The sequence below is a fragment of the Cetorhinus maximus genome, chromosome 10, assembly GCF_964194155.1.
Source record: "Cetorhinus maximus chromosome 10, sCetMax3.hap1.1, whole genome shotgun sequence".
Lineage (NCBI taxonomy): Eukaryota > Metazoa > Chordata > Chondrichthyes > Lamniformes > Cetorhinidae > Cetorhinus > Cetorhinus maximus.
Window position 1 is genome coordinate 98,440,499 of NC_135888.1, and position 19,237 is coordinate 98,459,735.

The following is a 19,237-nucleotide window of genomic DNA, read 5'->3' on the forward strand; positions in this document are numbered from 1 at the left end:
AACATTTGCTTGGTCAGGAACATTAACTATGTGACTTTTCAATAAAGCTCAATGACAAACAAGTCACTCATAGCATCATGGGTTCCTGTACACCTGCAGAACTAATGAAGCAAGAGACTTGTTGAGAATCAAAACATTGATTTCTGAATGCGTGTTGGCAATCAATAAAAGTCCATTAAAAGGTGTTGAACAGCAGACCTACTGAAAAACAACTGAAATGGGGGTCAAAAGAAAACCACTAGTGATAAGCCCGTGTTGTGCCTGAGGTGGTTTACGTTTACGTTTGCAGGTGCTACGCCTATGTGCTCCCCCTTCGCTGGCACCGGCATTGGAGGCAGCCTGCTCACTCTGCTGTCCTGTTGGCCTCGATGACCTTGGAGGCTGTCCTCTGGCCCATGAAGCCTGGGAGGGACAGCCAGTGGCACAGCTGGCATCTCCCCAGTCGCTGCAGCCTCATCAGATGCCACGATCACTGGTAGAGGGACGGAGGAGCTGCTGCCATCATTCAGAGCGCCCTGAGGAGCCCGCAGAGACGACAGGCAGCTCATGTGCCAACGTGAGGTTGCTTTGGACCTCCCTGCTCACCATTGATGGGCGGGCACCTAGCTGGGATACTGGGTGCCCAATCCATCTCCCACATTGACACAGACCACCTGAGGTCAATGCCATTGCGAGGGCTTGTAGGTCCGAGTGCATCCCCAGGAAGCCCTGATTGTTCTCCTGGAGGAGCCTCTCCACGAGAGTTGCCATTCTCTCCATGGAGGAGGCATTGTTGCTCATGCTCTGCATGGACTTCTCCACAATGGAGACCATGGCACGCATTCCCTCGTGTATCTCTGCCAGATCCTTCTGTACACCCTGCTGGACTTCCAGCATCTGCTGTCTCAGGGACGATTCCAGAGGCACATCATCAGCCACCAACTGAGCATGTTCCTGGTCCCCAGCATTCCCCCAAGTGCCGGTGCCCTGGGCACTCTCTGTCTCCACCAGCACCTCAAGTGAGTGAGAAGTGCCCTCACCGCTGTGCACCGAGATACCAGCCGATGATCTTATCCCCACTGAGGTACTGGCATCCATTCTGGTGCCTGCCTGGCTGAGAGGGTGTGACGCTGGTGCATTTATATCTTCTGGGTCCTCAGGGGTCAGCGGTGGTCCCTCTGCCTCCTGAGTCCGGTTGTGCTCCGGTGAGGCTGAAAGGAAGAACATGGACATTTGATTAGTAGAAGCCATTACACTGTTAATGTGCATGCCTGGCATCCGGGTCAGGATACACTCCTCCTTCCATTATCAATGGGCAACCCGTGTTGGATGCTGAAATGAATATATAGTCAATGTTTGCAATGACAGACATTGTGACCTCAGTGCACGGCACTCTTAGCTCCCAGTGGCACCCCAACCGCACCGCAGCTGGTTGACCTGGGCACATGGCGCCTCTCCAGCTCCAGTGCCTCCTGCTTGTCCTGGTTATGATGAGAAGGTGGGGCTGCCCTCTGCCAGTCCGCAGCCGCTCTGCATTATTGTGGGCTGTCTTCTCCTGAAAGGAGAGAGGAGCATCGATTAGTCCACCCTGTACCTGCATTCCCATTGCAGCCTGGCCAACCCCACCTGAGTGAAACATTGCAGGGCTCATCCAATTCGTGACCCTGGAGCCGCCATACACTCACTCCAAGCAGCCAGGGCTGACCCCCTTGGCCAGATGCTGTCTCCATCACATTTGCCACTCACACTCTAAGACCTTCCAAACCCACAAGCACTACCACCTAGAAAGACAAGGGCAGCAGATAGATGGGTAACTGCCACCTGGAAGCTCCCCTCCAAGTCACTCAGCATCCTGACTTTGAAATGTTTTGGCGCTCCACTACTGTCACTAGGTCAAAATCCTGGGTAATCGCCCCCAAACAGTACTGTGGGAGTTCCTGCACCACATGCAGAAGGCAGCTCAGCACCACCCTCTCAGGGACAACTAGGGGTGGGCAATAAATGCAGGCCCACCCAGCGAAGGCCACATTCCGTGAATGAATGAATACAAAAACAAAATTCTGAATTTGGGTTAGGGGAGGGGCGGGGGGAGGGGGCGGGGGGAGGGGGCGGGGGGAGGGGCGGGGCGGGGGAGGGGCGGGGGGAGGGGCGGGGCGGGGGGGGCGGGGGGAGGGGCGGGGCGGGGGGGCGGGGCGAGGGGCGGGGGGAGGGGCGGGGGAGGGGCGGGGGAGGGGCGGGGCGGGGCGGGGGGAGGGGCGGGGGGAGGGGCGGGGTGGGGGGAGGGGCGGGGCGGGCGGAGGGTGGGGCCAACCTAACTGCTGTGCTAAGTGACCCATGCCGACACGGTACTCACCCTTCCCGATCACAAGAGGTCATTAAACCGCTTGTGGTACTGCACCCAGGTGCATCTCAACACATCGTAGGAACTGACCCGTTCTGCTACCTCCTCCCAGGCACATTCTGTTACGTGGGGGAGCCCCCTCCTCCCGTTCCCTTGGCACAAGGATGTCGCGGCATGCTGCCATCTCCTTGGAGGGCAGCGAGGCACACTGCCCCTCCAACCTGCCCTCCTGCCTGGCCTCTTCCTGTGTGACATCAGTAGCAGCCTTTGGAAGGCTGCCTGCGCCGTTTTTGAATAGGCCGCTGGGTGGCCATTGGACCCGGCGGTCATTGGCCTCCCGCCACCGCCTGCCCTTTCCCGCTGATCTCAGGAGCCGCAATTCACGCTGGGTGGGTCTTAATTGGCATAAAATGGCGGCGCCCGCCCAACCAGCCAGCCATAAATAAAATCCTGACCCATGTTAACTGCTTTTGCTGGGAGCCTATTTCAAATTTCAATTGTTCTCCAAAAAACTTCATAATCAAATTTTATTTCAGGCTTGTTAGCTCATAAGCTATGCAATCACATTCTACCCTATGTAAGTCATTCACAGCAAAATTACTCAGGTTTCTCAACACTTCTTGCTCCTTCATCACTTTCATAGGCCAGGGTTTCCTGGTCGGCAAGTGGTGGGTCGGGGCCCGCTCGCCAACGCGTTAAAATGACGCGGGATGACATTGGGCGGAACTCCCGAAATCACCCTGTGTCATTTCTATTTTCAGGTCGGCGGAGGTGCAGCCGAATCAGCTGTGCGGCCGCCGACCTGTCAACGGCCAATTGAGGCCATTGACAAAGTCGTTAAACTAATTAATGGACCTGCCCGTCCAACCTTAAGGTTGGCGGGGGCAGGACAGGAGCCTTCCAGTCTTCCTCCTGTATACTTCATGTCTTGCTTCACATTTGTGCATTTTTAGGACCTGATTGCTACTTTGTTATGCCATAATTTTTATCTGTGAACTACCATTAATGTCTGTCTGCATTCCATACACCACTTTCACTTTTGCATTCCACATAGCTATTTGTTCAACACTATTACAAACCACAAAAGTGAAATTTCCATAATTCAAAAGCAAATAACTGAAAATTGGACAATATTATAAATATGGAACCCTCAATAGGATAAGTTTTCTACACCTAATGTATTTGACCAGACATAATGCTTTAGATAGCTGGGTTCTGATTTATTAATTTTTGGATTTAGTTCTCCTGCTTGATTATCTTCTGAGAGATTCACAAAGTTTCCTGCCAAAAGGAAAGTTCTTAGTTTTTCAAAAGTTGTGAATTCAGCTCTACAAATTGGATAAATATAAGTAGGATAATATTGTGGGGCAGAATTTTTCCCCCCGTCTTGGGGGGAGGTTCAGGAGCAGGCGCGTGGAGGTGCGCCTCCAATTGGCACCCCCGATTGGGGGCCATTTCACAGTGGGTGGGCCAATTAAGGCCCGCCCAGCATGACATCTGCCAGGAAGTGCTATGCGTTCCCTGTGCAGGCAGGGGGGCTGGAATTCCCTGAGCCGAGAGTGTGCGCAAAAGAGTGCACTCATCTCCCTGAGGTTAAGTGCTGCTTCAGGGAGATCGGCTTCACATTAAAAAATGTTAAAAATAGAAAAAAAAAATTTCCCTGACATGTCCCCTCATGTTACACCATCACATGGGTTGGGACATGTCCATCACTCCACCCCCCACCCCCGCTCGCCGACCGGGAAATCCTGGCCGTGGAAGCATTTATGTTTTTTGTTTTTGTCATATGTGTTTAAGTTACATCATGTTAGTTTGAGCGAAAATATTTATTGGTTTTTTTAAATAAAATTCACATTTGCTTTGATCAGGCCATTGTTTATGATCTCAGTTGAGGCCAGTAACCTTTTTTATATGAAAGAATAAAGCTGGAGCAGGAGTTTTCGCTAAGCAGGCGGGTGCGTGCCCGACCTACTCGATAATAAAATGACGCATGATGACTTCGGGCGAGTGTCCTGACGTCATCGCGCACTAGGGCGATATTTCGGTCGGCAGGTGCACGTGGGAGTCAGCAGTGTGCCCGCTGACAATTAAAAGGCCTATTAAGGCCATTAAAGATTTAATTAAATGTTATTTTTCGCTGCCTGTCTAACCTTACAGTTGGCGGGCAGGCGAAAAGGCCAAATGGCCTTTGCACTTTTAGGAAACCTCATCCACGGGCGGGATGAGGTTTCCAACAGCAAGTAAAAATTAAATAAAAATGTTAACATTTCATTAAGAACATGTCCCTGCTCATGTGACAGAGTCACATAAGGGGACACGTTTTTAACACCTTAAAATTCTTTATTTTTTATTTTCAAAACTGTTCATCTCCCGGAGGCAGCTCTGTGCAGCTCTGTGCCTCAGTGTCCACCCACACGCATGCATGAAGTACAGGCTCTCCCTCCCCCACCAACCCCCCCACTCCCTCACACAGGGAGCGCTGAAGCATGCGTTTCACGCTGGGCAGGCCTGCCAGCATGAAATTGCGGCCTGACCCCGATCGCGGGCGGCTTCCCGGCTGCTTCCGCCCACCCCGGCCGGGAAGCCGCCTGATGAAGACAAAATTCTGGCCCTGATTTCCAAGTTACTCGCTGAAAGGATAAAGTCACAAAATTCCACAGTTTGAACAAAATAATTTTTACTATGCAAGAGTCAAACAAAGCAATATTAAATACTCTCTTAGGTAACCCCCTAGGCTCTAAAACCCAGCATCAAAATAAGTTTAGCATGAATTAACAGGCAAATTGCAGTCGATTATAAACTATAGATTGCACGTTAAATGGCAGATACAATTAAGACAGATTTTACAAATTGCCTCGGCAGTCCTTAGCATACATGTTACAAAGTCCTACAAAACTCTACCTTCCTCATGGAGGATTTCAGCTCCCCGTCTTATGGGGTTTAGCTGGGCCTCCAGCACACAACCAACCTCAGCTCCATGGGCATGGCCTTTGCCAAAAATGGCACACGTCAGCAGAACCTCCTCGACTCAGCTTACAATGGCCTGGATGGCATAGATCCACCAACGTTAACTTCAAATAACAGAAACAGCTGCAGCAACTATGGGCTGAATAATATATTCACGCGCCGACAGTGGGTTTCGCACTCAGAAGTCTGCGGCGTTCCAACTTCCGGGCCTGCCGTTGGTGTGCACCCGATAATACGGTAACTACCGAGAACTAGCGGCAAGGGCGGGCTACAGACAGGCATCCCGTCCAATGAGTGCTGGAGGGCAGGTGTCTGATTTCTGAGGCTGTAGGCTGTGACCCGGAACAAGTTAATGGCCAGCACTTTAAAGGGCCCCCTGGCATGGGACAGTGAAAGGTGGCCAATCAGATGATCAATCGAATGCATTTATTATACATCGTGAAGATTTGTGCTTTTTCCAGTCTGGGCAGGCAAGTCAATTTAAAATTTAGCCAATTTCTGCCAACAATGTCAATGTTCATAGGTGGCAGAAATTTTAAAAATCAGGAAGCCTCCCAGCTTTTGGCATTGAGGATCTATGACCTGGGTTAGTCCTCATCCCCTTGAGGATTCGCGTCTCCACCACCTTTCAAAGTCACCTTATCCCATTTGTGGCCATTATCACCATGGTCTAACATGCCATGGCATCTCTGCTGCACAGCCAAAGACTTTTTGCATCTTAGGGAGTTTGGGATCTGCACCACCCTTTCAGCCAGTGAGCCCCACATTATTTTGTCCAAAAGGTCCTCAGCACCTCAGCTGTGAACCTCATGGCACTCAACTTAGATAAATGCCACCACGTTACTCATCCCTGTGCCAAGAGGAAATGTTGCCGTCTGCCCACCCTGTCTATGCCCCTCCTAACGGAATGAAGGTCAACAATGTGACCTCTCAATCTCCTGTGATCCATGGCAAATGTCGCAAGTGTTTGCAATGTTTCCTCAGCCCCGCAACTATCCAGGCCAGCATGCATCCATGAAAGGAACCTCTGCACTCTCCCCACTCCAATGATACATAACATGCCATGTGGCATTCCTGAGGCCATCTGACCAGCCTGTCTGCATGTGCGTTTAATGGTTGGGGCTCCTCTTGACTCTTTTCCACCCCACCAATGTTCGTCTCCTTAGGGTCTTGAAGGGTGAGCGACTTATGAGGCTGGGGGGGAAAGTGATGAAAGGTTGAACTGACTGTATGCTAACTGATGCACTGTCCTTGTTGTTAATTTCAGCATCACCAACAGATCGCTGCGCCCATAGACATTGCAGCACCCCCTCCATACCTAAGGCCCAACATGTGCAACTTGCGGCACATCATTTCAGCCAGCCAGGCACCAGTGCAGATACAAGCACCTCGGTGGGGAATTTGCCATGTGCAGCCTCATCCAGGACATCAAGGTCTTCATCGTCAATTGCATCCCCCCTTTCCAGCGCAAGATTGTGCAGAGCGCTGCATACTACCACTATCAGAGGTAGTATGGGAGGTACTGGAGTGTGCCCCCTGAGCGGTCCAGGCAACGGAAGCACATCTTGAGAAGAACGATGGCTCTCTCCACCACAGCCCTTGTGGTGTCCTGGCTCCTATTGTAGCGCTGCTCAGCTTTTGTTCTTGGACGGCGAAGAGGCATCATCAGCCACCTTCACGGGGGATAGTCCTTGTCACCCAGCAGCCAACCATCCAGCCAGGCTGGAGCACTGAAGAGCCCCGGCACCTGGGAGTGTCTGAGGATGTAGACGTCATGGGAGCTGCCTGGGTACCTTGCACAGACTTGTAGAATCAGCATCCTGTGATCACACACTATCTGCACGTTCATGGAGTGGAAGCCCTTCCTGTTGATGAAGGCTCCGGGCTCACCTGCTGGCGCCTTGATGGCCACATGTGTACAGTCTATAGCACCCTGGACGCAGGGGAAGCCAGCAATGGCCACGAAGCCTCTGGCTCGCTGTGCCTGACTTGCCTGTTCACAGCGGAAGTGGATGAAGGTCAATACCCGTCGGAACAGAGCGTCTGTAACCTGCTTGACACAAGTGTGGACAGCTGATTGGGAGACAACGCAAAGATCACCCACCGAGCCCTGGAAGTAGCCAGAGCATAGAAGTGGAGGGCAACTGTGATCTTCAGAGCCGCTGGCATGGGATGTCCACCCACACAGTTAGGGGAGATCTCAGGGCCAATCATCTGACAGATATAGGTGACTGTCTCCCTTGAGAGTCGGAGCCTCCTTCGGCACTGCACCTCAGTCATATTGAGGTAGCTGCTTTGCCGCCTGTATACCCTGGCAGCAGGATAGTGGCATCTTCTGCGGCCCCTTTGCACCTTGAACAACCTCTTGGCCCTGCGCCCCTTGTGCCTGCGCCTGGACTCCCAAAGGTGGCTCCCCTGGAGGCTGATTGTCCAGTCCTGGCCTCCTCTTTATTCTATCCCTCCCTTCCTCCTCAGAGGAGCTGCCTCCAGTGGAGATGTCAGAAACCATACCCAGGCTAAATGGAGGCCTCCGGAAAGCTGCAGGCCCGAGAAAGATTACTGTCTGCAGACTGGTTTCAAAGTACTCAAAAAGCTCTTGGAAATCGATGTGAACTGCTAACAATCACACAGGCAACAAAAAAAAAACTTTAAAAACTTTCTGCAATTAAAACTTCATGGAAAACATGAACAACCCCTCTGAGTCCACATATCCCAACACTGCATGAGTTTTATTAAAAAATCTCCTACCCGCCTGCCCATTGGGCCCGTGCTCCAACCTGAAGTTCGCATGGGCCCCTCAAAATCCTGGACAATTGGCAAGTTAAGGGCCTTAACGAGGCCTTCAATTAATGGCGGGCGAGCGTCCCGCTGCTGAGCACGCCCGCCGACCGAAATATCGCGATGCCGCACGCTAACATCAGCGCGCAGCATTTTAAGCGCTGACGTGCAGACTCCGCCACCCGCACGTCAGCCGGAAAATTCTGGCCTTAGTAAGGAAACCTTTGCTGTATTAAGGCATCCCTGGTGTCACGGTCGTCCACTCGATCACAGCCAGGGCCATCAGCAGGAGCACCACCGTGGTCCCGCAACTCATCATCAAAGGATTGGCCCCCATCTGGTGTGTCATCATCCTCCAGGGCATCTCCTCTTTGGAAGGTGATGTTATGGGGTGAATAGCAAACTATGACTATCAGGAACATATGTGACAGGGATTAATGTAATGCAACTCCAGATCTGTCCAGACATCAGATTCGCATCTATTGGAGACTGATGATCTGCTCCACAATGGCCCTGGTGCTGGCGTGGCTCTGATTGTACCTCCTCTCTGCGTCAATTCTGGGCACCCTCACAGGCATCATTAACCATCTTTTTAGTGGATAGTCCTTATCACCTAGTAGCCATCCCTCCAAGGAATCTGTGCTGGGGATAAAGCCTGGCATCTATGAGTTGCTAAGGATGTATGAGTTGTGACTGCTGCCCGGGTACCTGGCACACACCTGCATGACCTGCCGATTATGGTCACACACCAGCTGCATTTTTATTGAGTGGGAGCCCCTTTCTGTGCATGGCTGTCCAGCAGGAGTCTTAATGGCTACGTATGTGCAGACAATGGCTCCCTGCACCCTGAAAAAGCTGCAAATCCTCCGGCTCTATCCATCTGGCCTTGGACGTCCAGCGTGAAGGAGATGTAATTCCCAACCCTTTGGACCATTGCATTGTGAGCACCTAGATATAATTGTGCGCAGCAGGCTGTGTTATCCCACTGAGGTCTCCACAGGCTGCCTGGAATGAGCCTGTTGCAAAGAACTAAAGTGTCACTGTCACCTTCAATATGACAGGCATCGGGTGACTCCCAAGGCAGTTTGATGAGATCTCCCCTGTGAGCATCTCACATAGTGATGTTACAGTCACCCTTGAAAGCCTGAGCCTTCTGCACTGCATCTCACTCAGTTGCCGGTAGCTGAATCATTGCCTGTATACCTTTGGGGAGGCAAATGCTTATCTGTGCCTCCAATGAGGGTTTCTGGGCTCTTCTTGATCATCACAGTCTGTCCCCTTCCTGAGGAACCAATGCCCTCTAAGCCTCCCTATGTTCCGTTCTTCTTCTCACCCTACTCCTCCTCCTAATCCTTCTCTCCTCCTCCCTGGAGGTTGTGTCTCCATCTGAGCCAACTATCCCTATCTGTCTCCAAGAGTTTTGACCCCTCACTCCTGGGTTACGGACAGGAGATTATTCAATGAACAATCAAGTGACCCCTCTGAATGAGAGGAGATTCCTCCTCATGAAAAAAATATCCAAAATGTCACTCAGCACACTCAAATGAGCAATCCCTGCAGGAAATTAAGTTTTAACTGCAAAGCTGAGACTCTGGTCTCAGCTGCAGTTTTAAAACCCGCCCAAATAAGCTTGCCCTTAAAAAACAGATTCCCCACCCATCATAAATTTCACTCTGAAGGCATAATATTGCCTTCTGACCATATTATTGTCATGGGTAGTTAATTTGCTCAATTGTCTTTTAAATTGATATTTAAATAATACGGACGGGTTCCCGACTTTTTGACGCGCTCACGTGCTCAATTATTGGAAACTGACGTAATGATGTCGTAAACAGTGCCCGAAGTCATCGTGCCCCCATAATACGCTCCGCAAAGCGAGAAACGCTCCTGATCCTGGACAGTATTATTCAGCCCTATATCTTTACTTATTCTCAGCTTCTGGGTCTAGCCTCTGTCTTCTTCAGCCCACCTGTACTGTTCCATTGGACTCATCACCTAGATCTGAGCTCTGATGGCTCTGTCTCCTTTTTATATAGTTGCAACTAGAAGCTTTGATTTTTAATCTCAGCGTCAGTTTCCTTAACAACTTGGAGGGTCAGTCTCCATTCTCAGTTTTCCCTTCTCACTTTCCCTTTTCAATTAGGGCCTGTCTCAAAAATTAGAAGCTTTGCCCATAGATTCCATCACACCATGCATCTGTAGTTTTGCAAACTAATTTCTATATTGTAGAAAATATTGAAGAATCAGTGCTTTGTGTAGAATTAAGATTCAGACTAATGATGTCAAAATACAAAAAATCCTCTTCAATATATATGACCTTAAATCTATTTTCAAAGTAAATGGTCTATCAGGTTCTCCCAAACTGGTCCCCTGACATCACTGTGTTCATGCTAACAATCAAAAGGGATGTGAACTGTTGGCATATTAAATAATTATGCTTATGGTTTGCCTGGTTTTGATACTCAGTGACACATGTAGCATGCGGGGAAATGGTTTGGTAATGTTCTGTTGCTGAATAGATTTCTGAAAGCATTTTGAATGGGTCTGAGAATTTGTAAAGAGTATTTCTGAGATTCTTATTGCAGTTGGAAGATTGTAACTTGACCTCTGTGTGGAGCAGTAGAGCCTGCAGTGCAGCAGTTTCCATTTGGAGAAGAAAGCTGCATTTACATGAAGAGGTTCATTTCTCAAAAAGATCAGCTCCATGCCTTTGATGAAGACTTGCACTCCACCATTTAAGGTTAGTAGTCTGATAAGCTGAACATAGCTATCTAATGTCTTGAATCTGCCTGTAAAATAAAAGGTTATTTTTGTGCAATATTTTGGATGACATAAAGCCTGAGGATGCTAATAGAAATATGATTTCAAACACAACATAAGATTTGGTTTGTCTGGATCTATTTAACTAATAAAAAATTCTACCTTTCAAACTGTTCCATATTGTAATGCATTTTACAGCCTCTGCTGTTTTAATCAGTGCTCCCTCGCATTTCTACTTGAAATCTATTCTAAAATAATATAGGTCAAATTATTTTTCCTATTCCCATTTCGATTAACTTTATATTTGAGAGGAATACATTGTGATACATTAAAAGCCTACACTTGAACTATCAGTAGTAAAGACTATTTTTTTGCAGAATTAGATCTGTTGGGAATTGTGTAGTAATGTATTTGTTAGCTTTTGACAGTTCAATCAATTGCTACTTACTGCCCTTTGGTAATGTTTAGTAGCATGTGTCCACTAGGGCTATGTGGTGCACAACCCAATTCTGAAGACGTGTGGTTTTCATAAATTCCATGTTCTTTCTTTGGGTTTATTTATGTGCATGTTACATTACCTGTTTTTAAAGTTGCCGTTTGATCTTTGATGAAAATTTGTACTGCTGAATATTTGTCATACCATGAACTATATTTACAAAGGAGCTGAATAATTTAATCTTGGCTATTGAGGAATTTGTCTCTCTTCATGTGATTAAATACCCTATTCTAACTGTTTTCTTTGCAATAAGTTTTATTGATATACTATTTCATAGTAAGCAGACTCTTAGTAGTTTTGTTTTGATTGGAATTTTCCCACTTGACTGATTTACGTCTGCCTGCATACAGGTAAGAACGGTCTTTATTGTGCTGGCAAATGCCCCAAATCCTTACATTTTATTTAAATTGTTGAGCTTCCCCATAATGGGTTTGGAGTACCTTAGCAATGCTCTAGTTGCACTGTGTGCGGGAGCAGTTGAAGAAATGAAGTCCTTATGTATTAAAAAATAATAATCACACAGACACGCGCACACATGGACACACGCACCTGGGCACACACATGGACGCACACACATGGACACACACACACAGATGGACACATACGCACATGGACACACATATACATGGACACATGGACAACACACAGACACACACACACAGACACACACACAGAATCACACACACTCATACACACACACACATGCACACACACAGACACACAGAATCACACACGGACTCACATGCACACACACAAACATGGGCATACGCACACATGGACACACACACACAGCCACACGCATGGGGCTGAATTTTTCGAACATAAAATGACAGCGATGACGTCAGGGCGAGCGTCCCAACTTCATCGCGCACTCACGCGATATTTCGATCGGTGGGCGCGCAAGAGATTCGGCAGTGCGCCCGCTGACAATTAACAGGCCTATGAAGGCCATTAAAGTATTAATTGAATGCAATTTTTCGCTGCCCGTCCAACCTTACGGTTGACAGAAAGGCGAAAAGACCAAGCAGCCTTTGAATTTTTTGTGAAACCTCATCCACGGATGGGATGAGGCTTCCAACAGGAATTAAAAATAAAATAAAAATTTTGAAATATCATTTATAACATATCCCTGCTCATGTGACAGAATCACATAAGGGAACATGTTTTCAACATTTGTAAATACTTTATTTTTGATTTTAAAAATCTTTCAGGGCACGCATCCGCATGCGTGCACAAACTTCCACACTTGCCTTCCTCCCGCCACCACCCCAGCAGAACTCAACACTCAGCCAGCGTGAAATTGATGTCGAAGCCTGATCGTGGGCGGCAGTCGGCTTTGCAACCGCTCCAGGGCCCGTCCGCCGTGCCCACCCGACAAGGTAAAAATCCTGCCCATGCATACACACACGGACGGACACACACACACACACACACACACACACATACACACATGGATAGACACACATACACACATGGATAGACACACATACACACATGGATGGACGCACACACACACAGGGACACACACACACACGGATGGACACACACACACACACACATGGATGGACACACACACACGGGGACACACACACACATGGATGGACACACACACACACTTGGATGGACGCACACACACACAGGGACACACACACACGGACGGACACACACACACACACATGGATGGACAAACACACATGGGGACATGCACACATGGATGGACTCACACACACGGGGACACACGCATATGGACACACACACGCACACATGGACACACACACACACGGGGACACACACACACACACACGGACATACACACACAGACGGACACACACACACAAGGGGACACACACACACACGGGGACACACAGACATACATGGATGGACACACACACACACGGGGACACACACACACACACACACACACATGGATGGACACACACACACACACACATGGATGGACATACACACACACGGACACACACACACACACACACACAGGGACATACACACACAGGGACATACACACACAGGGACATACACACACAGGGACATACACACACGGACGGTGACACACACATACACGGGGACACACACACACACGGGGACACACAGACACACATAGATGGACACACACACACATGGGGACGGACACACACACACGGGGACACACACACACAGACACACACACACACACACACACACACACTCGACACACACACAGCCATGGGGCAGAATTTTGCCCTCTTTGGGTGGGCTGAGCAGCGGTGGCTGGGGGCAATTGGGAAGCTGCCTGCAATCGGGGCCGGATCACGATTTCACGCTGGCAGGCCAATTAAGACCCGTCCAACATGAAACCTGAACGGCAGTGTTCAGTGCTGCCTGTGTGGGGGTTGGGGGAGGAGGGCGAGCACCAACTTTACGCATGCGTGCAAGTGCACGCTTGAAAATCTCCCTGAGGCACAGAGCTGCCTCAGGGAGATGAACAGTTTAAAACATCAAAAATAAAGATATTAATAATGTTATAAAACATGTCCCCTCATGTGACAGAATTTTGCCCACGTTGGACGGTTCCAAACCTGGCCTAAATGCTGTACACGGTGTGTGTGTGTCCATGTGACAGAGTCATATGAGGGGACATGTTTTGTAACATTTTTTAAATCTTTATTTTTGATGTTTTAAACTGTTCATCTCCCTGAAGCAGCTCTGTGCCTTAAGGAGATACTCAAGCGTGCGTCCGTGTGCCTAAAACTCTGTCACATAAGCAGGGATGTGTTATAAATGAAATTTTAAAATTTTAATTTTTATTTGCTGTTGGAAACCTCATCCCACCCGTGGATGAGGCTTCCTAAAATAGTGCAAAGACCGCTTGGCCTTTTCACCTGCCCGCTGACCGTAAGGTTGGACAGGCAGCAAAAAATTTGTTTCAATTACCTTTTTAATAGCCTTAATAGGCCTTTTAATTGTCAGCGAGGGCACTGCTGACTCTGGCGCACACCTGCCGACCGAAATATCACGTGAGTGCGCGATGATGCTCGCCTTACGTCATCATGCGTCATTGCATGCTTGGTCGGGTCGGGCATATGACCGCCCAACAAGCTAAAAATTCCCCCCATGGACACACACCCATGGTCGTGTACAGCATTTAGGCCAGGTTTGGAACCGCACTGAAGTTGTATTCCATGTGTTAAACCACGGCATGAAAATGCTTTAACAACGCATCTGATTGCCAATTGCTTTGGAGTCAGGCTAGGACCCAGTCCTAGGGTAATGCTGCAATTTCAATATTGCTGCAAATTCAAAACTGCTCTGTAGTGATACGGCATTAACACACCCAAAAAAAAATGCACTTGCTATAAATTGGCATGTAATGCCTTATTGAGGAAGTCCTAGAATGAGGAATTGTTCAGGATGGTCCAAATAAATTGTTTTCAAGCCAGAATCAGTTTCAGTGTTGAACAAAAATGGAATTGCATCTTGTTTAAATAAAGCATGATACAAATAAATTGCAATATACATCTAGTGTAACTAATACCTGGTCCAGCTAGGAAATGTGTTTTGACATGAGCAGCCATGACATTGCATGCAAATAATTTGGGAACTTGCCTTTATCATGAAAACAGCAGTTTCATTTTCATCTCATTGTGGAAGTAGATTGAACTGTGGTATTTACCGAAGTATTTGTGATCACGCAAAAAAATGAAAATGACTGACAACTATGATTAATCCACAATTAAGTGACTTTTCATATTAACAAAGAGAATTCTGTAAATCACAGTGCAGGCTGTCATTACCCTAATCAATCAATCATGTGCTTACAAAGGAACTAAATAATATTTTTAATGAGTTGAAAATATTCAGAAAATTACAATACTGTTTGTGAAAGATATTAATGCATTAAATTTGCAGAGACAAGCCTAGTTTATTAATCTAACTGACATATATAAATTAATATATATTAACATTCTTCATAAACAGCTGCTCTCCTTCAGCATAATGATTAACAATTCATGATAAAGAAATAACTACAGCTCTTGCTGTAGGGGATGGCGATGTTTCTGATTAAACTAGTTTCCTTATGCAAATAGCATCTGAATAATAAAGTTCATATTATCTCCCTTTTACCAATCCACCAAATTTTATAAAGCTGGGTACCATAATTTTTACTTTGATAAAACCTGTAAGGGCTCTTGAAGAGGTAAATGCACTTTAGAAAGTCAGAAGAAGTGTTTTGAATCAACTGCAACAATGATCTCAGAAATGAATTAATTGCACAGTGGTTCATTCCCAGTATGGGCGTGCAAAGGTTTAGGTTTGTTAATGCTCTGTCTGCCTTACATTGCTACTGATTGTGTTAGCCTGCTTTTATTAGGTGAAGCAAATAAGGCATCAGTGCCTTTGGCAGTGAGGAGATGCTTCTGTTTTTTTTCATCTAATCTTGGTCAACACTGGCTTCTATTTTTATTGCACATGGGCAGGCTGGTTACTGCCCACACAGCCAGGGATATAATTTGCGTGATACTCATGCTCTGGAATCTATCTAGTCCCCACTGCAAATTGGGCAGATTCCAGAGCATCAGCAGCCATGACAAATGGAACTACTTCTGTTTGCTGTGTCGACTAATGCATTACTGACAACACTTGAGCAATGATGTGAATTGAGTGCTGCTTTTACTTTGCTGCTACACATCACTGTGAAATGGGAAAGGCAGAGCTCTGCACATGTGGACTCAAACATATTCACAAGTCATTCAATCAAAGAATGTTATAGCATAGGAGCCAGTCTTTTGACATATCAAGTTTGTGCTGGCATTTTCTCTACAAGCCACTTATTGAATCCAACTCTCCAGTTTGGTCCCACACTACTTAAAATTCCAAGCAACTATTTATTTTATTTCTAAAAAGAATTTATGAACTCTGCTTCAAACAGTGCTTTGTGGCAAACAAATTCTAACCATCTGAAAAACATTTTTAATCCTCCCTTTTAATTCTTTTAGCAATTACCTTTATTTTACATTTGTGTCCTCTTTACCATCTCACTAACTATCGCTATTTGCCTTAACATAATCCTTTGTAAGCATGATGACTTTTATAAGGCCATCCCTTGGCATTTTTCCAGTTTTGCGGAAAGAACGGGGACAGTAGCGTGCTAGTTATGTTATTGGGTTAATAATCCAGGGAACTGGACTAATGATTCGGAGATGTGGAGATTTTCAATCAGGTGTTGGGAACAGGACATGGAGGCTAGTTCTGAGTCCTGACCCCTCATGGTGAGGTTTAGTCACACCCGCTACAATTTTCAATGCTCCAGGCAATTAAAGTCCAGGAAGCGGGCTTGCCATCCAATCAGTAACAACGGGCAGGCTCCCAACGCTGGGAGGTCCTCCAGCACTCAGTGACCGGCAGCCCCACTGGCCAAGGTGGAAACTGCCAATCTAAGCTTGGAGTCTGCAAGGTATATGATGCCACAGTTGCCAGGCTGGAGGGAAAACCCCTCTCGGGGATAGCCAGCGGCCACAGCTGTGGTCTTGCGGCTGTAATAGGTTGGGGATGGGTAAAATTCCTTACTTTATCTTTCATTACCCCGACTGCCTTCGACCCTGAGCCCACCTCCTGCAATGTGGTCTCCCTGCATTGCCAACCCTGAAAATCACAGTCGACAGGGAAATGGGACCTTAATAGGCCTATTAATTGAAAATAATTGGCCTGAATTGGCTTCCTGTTGCCTGACGGTGGGCCACCAGTCTGTCCCTGAGCCGGCCTCATTGAAAATGGCACAGGGTCAGGATCATGGTGCGGGTAATGCTCTGGAGACCGGGTTCGAATCCCACCATGGAAGATGGTGGAATTTGAATTCAATAAAAAAAAAGTATGGAATTAAAAGTCTAATGATATCCATTTCACTAATGCTCCTTTAGGGAAGGAAATCTGTTATCCTTACCTGGCCTGGCCTATATGTGACTCCAGGTTGACTCTTAAATGGCCTAGCAAGCCACTCAATTGTAAAAAACTGTTACAAAGTCAGAAAAAAGGAGTGAAACCCGATGAACCACCTGGAAATGACAATGGTAAACTCAGCCCTGTCAATCCTGCAAAGTCCTCTGTACTAACATCTGGGGGCGTGCCAAAATTGGGAGAACAGTCTCACAGACTAGTCAAGCAAAAGCCTGACATAGTGATCCTCACGGAATCATATCTTACAGATAATATCCCAGACACCACCATCATCATCCCTGGGTATGTCCTGTTCCACCGGCAGGACAGACCCAGCAGAGGTGGCGGCACAGTGGTATACAGTCAGGAGTAGACCCCATGAAGTCTCATGGCATCAGGTCAAACATGGACAAGGAAACCCCCTGCTGATTACCACGTACTACCCTCCCTCAGCTGATGAATCAGTGCTCCTCCATGTTGAACATCACTTGGAGGAAGCACTGAGGGTGACATGGGTGCAGAATGTACTCTGGGTGGGGGACTTCAATGTCTATCACCAAGAATGGCTCGGTAGCACCACTACTGACCGAGTCCTAAATTACATAGCTGCTAGACTCAGTCTGTAGCAGTTGGTGAGGGAACCAACAAGAGGGAAAAACATACTCGACCTCATCCTCAACAACCTGCCTGCTGCAGATGCATCTGTCCATGACAGTATCAGTAGGAGTGACCACCACACAGTCATTGTGGAGATGAAGTCCCATCTTCACATTGAGGATACCCCTCCATCGTGCTGTCTGGCACCGTGCTAAATGGAATACATTTCGAACAAACCTAGCAACTCAAGACTGGGTACCCATGAGACGCTGTGGGCCATCGGCAGCAGCAGAATTGTACTCAAACACAATCTGTAGCCTCATGGCCTGGCATAACCCCCACTCTACCATTACCATCAAGCCAGGGAATCAATAACGTGCCTTATGTTTACGTTTTTGGGTGCTATGCCTTGGTGCTGCCCCCTCGCTGGGACTGGCATCTGAGACAGCCTGCTCACTCTGCTGTCCTGTTGGCCTCAATGACCTTGGCGGCCATCCTCTGGTCCATGGAGCCTGTGCTGGCCCCGCCTGGGAGGGAACTGCCAGTTCCACAGCTGGCATCTCCCCAGTTGTCACAGCCTCACCGGATGCAACGGTCGCTGGCAGAGGGGGGGAGGAGCTGCCGCCCTCATCCAGAGCACCCTGAGAGGAGCCCGCAGAGACGCTAGGCAGCTGCTGCTCCAACGTGAGGTCGCTTCTGAATTCCCTGCTCACCGTGGATAGATGGGCACCGAGCTGGGAAACTTGGTGCCCAGACCATCTCCCACACTGGCACTGACCAGCTGAAGTCAATGCCGATGTGAGGGCTTGCTGGTCCGAGCGCATCCCCAGGAAGCCCTGATTGGTCTCCTGGAGGAGCCTCTCCACGAGAGTCGCTACTGTCTCCATGAAGCAAGCATGGCGCTCGGACATGAGGCTCATTGCTTCAGCGATAGTCCACGTGGACTCCTGAACCACGGAGACCAAGCCAAGCATAGCCTCATATATCTCCCCCAGATGCTCCCACACACCCGGCCGCATTTCCTGTTTTTGCTGTGTCGTGGACAACCCCAGGGGCACATCATCAGGCACCGACTGAGCATATGCCAGGTACCCTGCAGTCCTCCGACTGATGGAACCATGGGCACTCTCTGTCTTTGCCAGCTCCTCCAGCAACGGTGAAGTGCCCTCACCACTGTGCCCTGGGACACTAGACGATGTTCTAATTCCCACCGAGGTGCAAGTATCTGCGCTGGTGCCTGCCTGGCAGAGATGGTGTGATGCTGGTGAGTCTGACTTCAGGGCCCTTTGGTGTGAGAGGGGGCCTCTGCTGCTCATCCTCCCAGCCCTGCTCCAATGATGCTGAAAGGAAGAACAAGGACATTGGATCAGTTAACGTGGAGACAATGT

General features: G+C 48.2%; 1 protein-coding gene across 1 annotated transcript in view; it reads left to right on the forward strand.

Annotated features, from left to right (window-relative positions):
* Positions 1-10,681: 10,681 nt before the first annotated feature.
* LOC144685876 (ras-GEF domain-containing family member 1C-like) overlaps positions 10,682-19,237 on the forward strand; it is a 245,319-nt gene continuing 236,763 nt past the window's right edge. The window contains exon 1 of the mRNA XM_078550877.1: positions 10,682-10,805. The gene's annotated coding sequence lies outside the window, so the exon portion shown is untranslated. The remainder of the gene's footprint in view (positions 10,806-19,237) is intronic.